The sequence below is a fragment of the Pundamilia nyererei genome, unplaced genomic scaffold (assembly GCF_000239375.1).
Source record: "Pundamilia nyererei isolate P.nyererei 1_Seehausen unplaced genomic scaffold, PunNye1.0 scaffold00018, whole genome shotgun sequence".
Classification (NCBI taxonomy): domain Eukaryota; kingdom Metazoa; phylum Chordata; class Actinopteri; order Cichliformes; family Cichlidae; genus Pundamilia; species Pundamilia nyererei.
In genome coordinates, this window is record NW_005187419.1 from 5,331,683 (window position 1) to 5,338,051 (window position 6,369).

Sequence of the window (6,369 nt, forward strand, 5' to 3'; positions counted from 1 at the left end):
TACCGAAGAATGCTTCCTTATTAAAGTCTGCAAAGTCACGTCGTTATACAACATCATGTATGACAGTTGAGATGCTACACTCATAAATCCCCCCCTTCCACCCCTCCCCATAAAGCCTCGGGCCTCCAGTCTTTACGACGCAGCGCTCTGGAATGACAAACCTGAAACTTCTCATCGTCTTTATCACTTTATTTCTAACTCCGTGTATTGATAAAGTGTCACGGTTCATGGAAAAAGCCTGACCCTTGTATGTGCAGTATGTAGCAGCTCCACCCTTGAGCCCCCATGCACTTTGAGGCCTCACCGACTGACACTGATATCTGTCAATGTATGCCTCAGGGGGAAGCTGCTGAGCAGGTTTCTTCCATTCAGTGAAGAGTCATAGCACCCTCCTGTGGAAGGGAGGATAATGATGCCCCCCCAAACTCCCCAAACTCCTAACTTGCAGAATTTCCATAATCATTTTAAAGTTGTTTCTCGCATCTATCTTCCACCTTCCGTGTGATTGTTGTCACTGGTAATTCTCGCCTGTCCCGTGCATTCCCCAAAAGTGTAACCAAAGTGATATAAAAGAGGCTTGTGATAGATACAGTCATGAATGCTGAGAGAAAGGAGGGAGGGGAGGAGATGGGAGTGAGGGTGAGATGCAGTGGGGTGAGGTGGGGGAGGAGAGGGGCTCAGAGCATCAAGCTGTTGTATTAATCTGCAAATTTCCTCAGATGACGCAAAGACTGTGACTTCGCCTCCCATCCCCTCTTCGTCTTCATCATCTCCACGTCCCTGCTCTGCGTGTCTCTCCCGATGCCTCGCTCTTGTCGGAAGGGAGACAGCGACAGACAGCAGGTAAGCTCGTCCGTCTCCTTGTTGTCATTTTTTTATATTCTCCTCTCCAATCATTCACGCCTCGCGCACATGCGCTAAATTTGTATCATTTGTGACTATTCAGTGTTTAATTCCAGACACATTAATGGTTTGTTTCATCTTTTTTTGTGCAAAGATTGTGAATGTTTTGGGCTTTTATTTCATTAAAGACATTGGCTTGGGTGATTTTTCAGTTTTTCAACATGTGGGCCCTGTCATGTTTTATCAGATGTGAGTAAGAGGAAGAAAGATCAGAGAGGGATCAGAGAGGGATCAAAGCTGGAATAAGAAGTTTCCAAAAAGGTCTGGTGGCCAAATGAGAAGATGGATTTACTGTATGAAGGGAATGAGCTGTGTTAAATGTAGTCCTGCTGGAGGCGATAGAGAAATTGCGGCGACAGATCAAAAAAGGAAAAGACAGGAGAAGGAAGGAGAGCGAGAGGAGAAAAAGGGAGTTTATAAACTGCAGAGCTTTACTGGGGTGAAGAGAGCAGATGTGATAGACAGTCTGTGCTTAAGGAGTTCAAACAACAGATTAATGCACTCAGATTATCGTCCGTGAGAGAGGAGGGGAGGGGGTGCGTGTCTGTGTGTTGACATGTGTTCGCACACGCACATGCAGACAACACCACACACACAAGAACTCAAGTCTTTTCTCTCATTTTCACTCTACCTATTCTCACATCTTAGCAAAATAACGCTGCCACATTTATTGTTTGTATCTTCTGAGACGTTGGGATTTTCTTCTTGTTATTGTATATGTAACGCTGTCCAACAGATAGGCCTGAGACATAAAGTGTTAGTTGTTGATGTCAGCTTGTCACATCCTTGACTTCCTTTGAATTAACCTCAGGACACTTCTGAAATATTATCCAGAGCCTGCTCCTGACATGCCTAATTTCATTCTACTGGTGATCTTCAGCTTGTGTGAACTGACAGGAAATGCAAGTGAGATATCTTTGTGCACTAGAAGCCATTGGATTAGACAGCATTTATCAAATCCAAATTCGGTGCTGAATCTGATTATCTGGTATCAAAAGTTTCCTGTTATTCACTGTCAAACAGTCAAGAGGCAGCATCTAGACCCATGTGCGCTCACGTGTGTGTGTGTGTACAGACCTGATGTGGTCGACACTGACCTTCACTGACTGTAACCCCGCTGCTTTTGCGATCTGGTAAACTCATACACCAGGCATGTGTTTGAAGGCAGTTGTGCATATGTTGAAGGAGTTTGGCAGCGCTCTGCTTTGAAGTGCACGGACACTCGTGCTGTGTATCTGTCATCGCTGATATCTAGAATATGGGTGTCTGTAGGGAGAGAAGGCCGTTACGGCGTTTTTGCGGTGCAGCATGTGCGCGTTATCTCTTGTCTTTGAGTGTAACTGTTATTGTGCAGCTTTACAATTATGTGTTAGCAGCAGAAGCAGGCAATCTTATCCCACCACGGTTAATGTTTGAAAGCAGCAATCAAATGTGAATTACAGCTCAGTTCATGTTTTGCAAGGTAAAATTAGATCTTTGCAATACAAATGACCACCTGATGTTTTGTTAAACGACTTTCAAGGTTTTTTAAGGCTCAAAATTGGCCTTTGGCAGATGGCCGAATCTGGTTCTGCCTCAAGTTTCTTACTATTAAAAGGGCAGCCTTCCTCGACAGCATTGCCAAGTGTTGTTCAAGGGAGTGTGTCTCATCTTTGAACCTTTCAACATAAAAGACTACAGTTGTTATAAACTGGTGTTATAACAAATTAAATTGTAGTCAATTGAAACAGTCTCAAAGTTTATATAGTTAAGACAATACTCAGATATTTCTGTGCATTTTCCTATTTTTTCTTTCTGTTTAATGAACAAAAATGTATTTATGCTCAAATAAATGTAACCCAACTTAAAAGAAAAATGCTGAGTGTATTTTTAATACAGTTCTGGTGATTTTCTGTCGTGGAACGCCATCATGGTCACAAACTCAAAGGAGAAAGAAGATTTGAAAAGGTCTTTGAAACTTTGAGCTAAAATGTATGTTTAGGAATGTTGAAAAGTAATCAGCAGTTTCCATTTATCCTGATGACCCAGAGGTGAAATGATGAGTTAATTATTTATGAGCTTAAAACAAATTTGAACCTTTATAGTCATTTTAAGTGAGAGACAGATTGTAAGATGATGTCATCTTCTCAAATCTGTGACTTTGCTGTTTTTTTCCATTTATGTAGCAGGAAGACTTCATGTTATTTGGTTGATTTTCTGTCAGACGATCATTGATTAATGCAAAAAAGCCAAAAACATTCGCCAGCTACAACAGTACAACACATTCATTTTTGTGATATTGCATAATGGTGCTAACAGGATAACACACCCAGATCTTTTCATTTATTAGATATGCGATGGCAGTTGTGTGTTGTGTAGTTTATTGTGTTTGCTGCAGTGGCCATCCTCATCTCCCTCTGCTGAACAAGGGTGGTGGAGGGGCGGGATGGGGATTATATCTCGATCCGTTTGCAAGGCTCACACCAAACAATCAACCATTGGACATAATCCTCTGACACACCCGTACACACCCGGAGTTACACACACATACACACACATGCACGCACAGATGGTTCCTTAAAATAAAATGCAGCGTATATTTGTAACATCCACACACAGAAAATCTTTACGTGGATACACTATTTGAATGCGAATGTTTGTCAGTTTGAATGCGAACCTTGATTGAAAGAACAAAATAATTATTGATGGGAATTTAGTCTGTGTAGAAAGCACCAGTGAATCAGGTGATTTAGCAGGAGACGCGTACCTTTGATCGGTTTACATGCCGTCACACAGTGATCCCATCTGGATGCAGAAGTTCTCTTATAGTTCATGTTCGTTGCATTAAAAAGTTGAGCCTCTCCTACAGTTTATATATCAAAGTTGCGTAGAAGCGAAGGTGACATTCTCACATTTACTCACTTAAAAACCAAGAGAAGTTCACTTTACAACAATAGTTTGCGTGACTACAACAACTTTATCATGTCAAATGGCCAAATCGATTATTCACGGTCCTTTGTTGCTCACTTCAGATTTTAAAATGTACATTTTTGTTGTGTATATCTAGTGGCAGCCATGTTTGTATGCTGATTTTTAGAAGAAATCAAAAAGCTTGTACGCGGTGAACGTTAAGCTCGGGGAGTTAGAGCTGCATCTGTTTGATCTCTTGGATCAACGTCTGTGATCGAACGGTCGGATTATTTATGTGGAAGACTATGGGTGGAAATGAGGAGGGGGGTTGACGAGCCTGCGACAGAAACTGAGGTAGTTCTCTCGAGCTGTACGCGCACCTTTTTATCTACAGCTGCTTGGGCTCATTTACAGTAATCAGAGCTCGCTCTTTGGGGAGATTAACTCATTCTGGCGTGGTGACCCGTCGCCCTGGAAGCCATGACGATTAAGAAGATGTGTCGTAAGTGCATGACCGCATGTGAAGACCGATTGTGATGGTTGTCACGCGCTGCGCAGGTCATCATCACACATCAGATGGATGACCGCAGTGTTTACGCTGAGGGAACTCATGTTTATCCAGTCGCCATTACTCTGAAAGTCACTGTGGGAGGTTTTCTGTCTGGTGTCTGTATTTCGCAAAGAGGGCATGTAAACAGCAATGCTATCACTACTGTACCAGCAGGGTTTAGTGCTTCTTTTATTTTTTTATTTCTGCTCTGGCTTCACTCGCTTTGAAGTCCCTCTTCCTTTACCGCTGTGTTTCAGCACTTATCACTAACATGTGTTTCCAGAGCTCTTGCAAAGATTTAAAGTTGTTCTCTCTTCAAAGGAATATGCGCCCCTGTCTGCAGCCTACCTGGCAGACTGGTAATACCTGTGTCATGTTGCTCTGAAATCCTGGATTACTGTAAGCTGGCTGACCAAACTGAATTCACTGACTTGAATTCTTGCATTTTATTCGTGATGTAACAGAAATTCCATGTGGTGCATGGCCTTCGCTCTGTATTCTGTTTAGGGCTTTTCAGGCAAGACTTTAGAAAGTTAAGGAGTCAAATTTAATCTTCCCAAACTGTAAATGGTCTCAGTTTTCCTCTGTTGAAAAGCAGCAGGTCAGCCCAACAAGAGTTGCTTCCTAGAGGCCAGATACATTTTGTCTTGAGGCAGCGCTGACATTTCCTGGAGCAGGAAATCTCTCTGTTGGGGAAGGAAGACAGATTTGCAGCACCGCATCAGGTCCTTGAGGATGTCTTTGCAGCTTACACTCATCACTGCTGCTCTCATCTCAGGATACATGCTGTTGATTAGTTGTTTCAAGGTCTCTTATCAGGAAAGGAGAGGATGAGAGATATTGTTATTCTCATAGTATTAGTCTTTTTCACATTCAGCAGGATTTTTGGTTTTTCTTGTCTGTTTAAAAAGTAAACTTTACTCATTCATTTTCTTCGCAGTAGCCCCTTTTGTAGGCTGGTCACATCTCAGTTTGAAACTTTTACTTTTTTGGGCTCAATTTTTTCCACCTACTGTGGTCATTTAAATCCGCACAAGGAGCGGACAGTTGTCGTAAACACTGATGAAAAGGTGAGAGACGTCTTTCTCTTATTCTCATTCGCATACGCAAGCAAATTGCATGTGGTCAGCTGACATTACCAAACAATGTTCATGCTAAGAATGGCATAAGGATTGAAAAGAGGATTTGTGAAGACTATTAAGAGGAACACCCTCCCCCTCCTCTCCTCGGTACTCCATTCACCGAGGATTATATCTCTGCAATTGAAACTTGGCTGGGCGTTCTCCGGCCCTGATACGCACCAGTTTGGGATAACTCTGGAAATCCAAATTGGTGCTTGGACTGGACACAGTCACAGACTAGAAAGGGGCAGAGATATGGCCAGAGGGAGCAGGAGGTGAGAGCGTGGAAGTGAGCACATAAAGCAGTAGGTATCTTTTTACACATCCTCCCTTGTGTATTGTTCTTTTGGTTAATGTATACGACTGTATGCCATCTGCTCAAATTGATGGATTATAATGATGTCTGATTGCAGCTATCTCATTGAATCAGACTCTCATTGAGTCGGACTGTTTGTAAATGTGACGCTCATACTTGTGACAGGGATTTGGCACGACCGCGCTGCTCTCCAGATGTGTTTATGTACAATTAATGTTGAGAGATGGTAGCGGTGGGGTCTCTGAAATTTTCTTGGTAGACTGGAAACGCGTCGTGTTATTGGACAGCAAACACATTCTTCCTCCATGACTCATTGTTTTGATGGAAATAACTCTGCTTTATATCTATATCTATATATCTATATCTATCTATCTATAGAGTTAGATAGATAGATAGATAGATAGATAGATAGATAGATAGATAGATAGATAGATAGATAGATAGATAGATAGATAGATAGATAGATAGATTGGTTGATTGATTGATTGATTGATTGATTGATTGATTGATTGACTGCGGGGTTTCAGAAACAAATTAAGACATACAGCTCTGTTATCACTTCCAACAGGAATGAAAACAGAAAACTAAAC

General features: G+C 42.0%; 1 protein-coding gene across 2 annotated transcripts in view; it reads left to right on the forward strand.

The window, feature by feature from the left end:
• The first annotated feature begins 696 nt into the window (after positions 1 to 696).
• The window catches only part of slc1a9 (solute carrier family 1 member 9), a 22,262-nt gene continuing 16,589 nt past the window's right edge, over positions 697 to 6,369 (forward strand). Inside the window, exon 1 of one of the 2 annotated variants that reach the window (XM_005726282.1) lies at positions 697 to 843. The gene's annotated coding sequence lies outside the window, so the exon portion shown is untranslated. Of the gene's footprint in view, positions 844 to 5,713; positions 5,769 to 6,369 lie in introns of those variants that run through there. The other variant, XM_005726283.1, reaches the window with a different exon arrangement.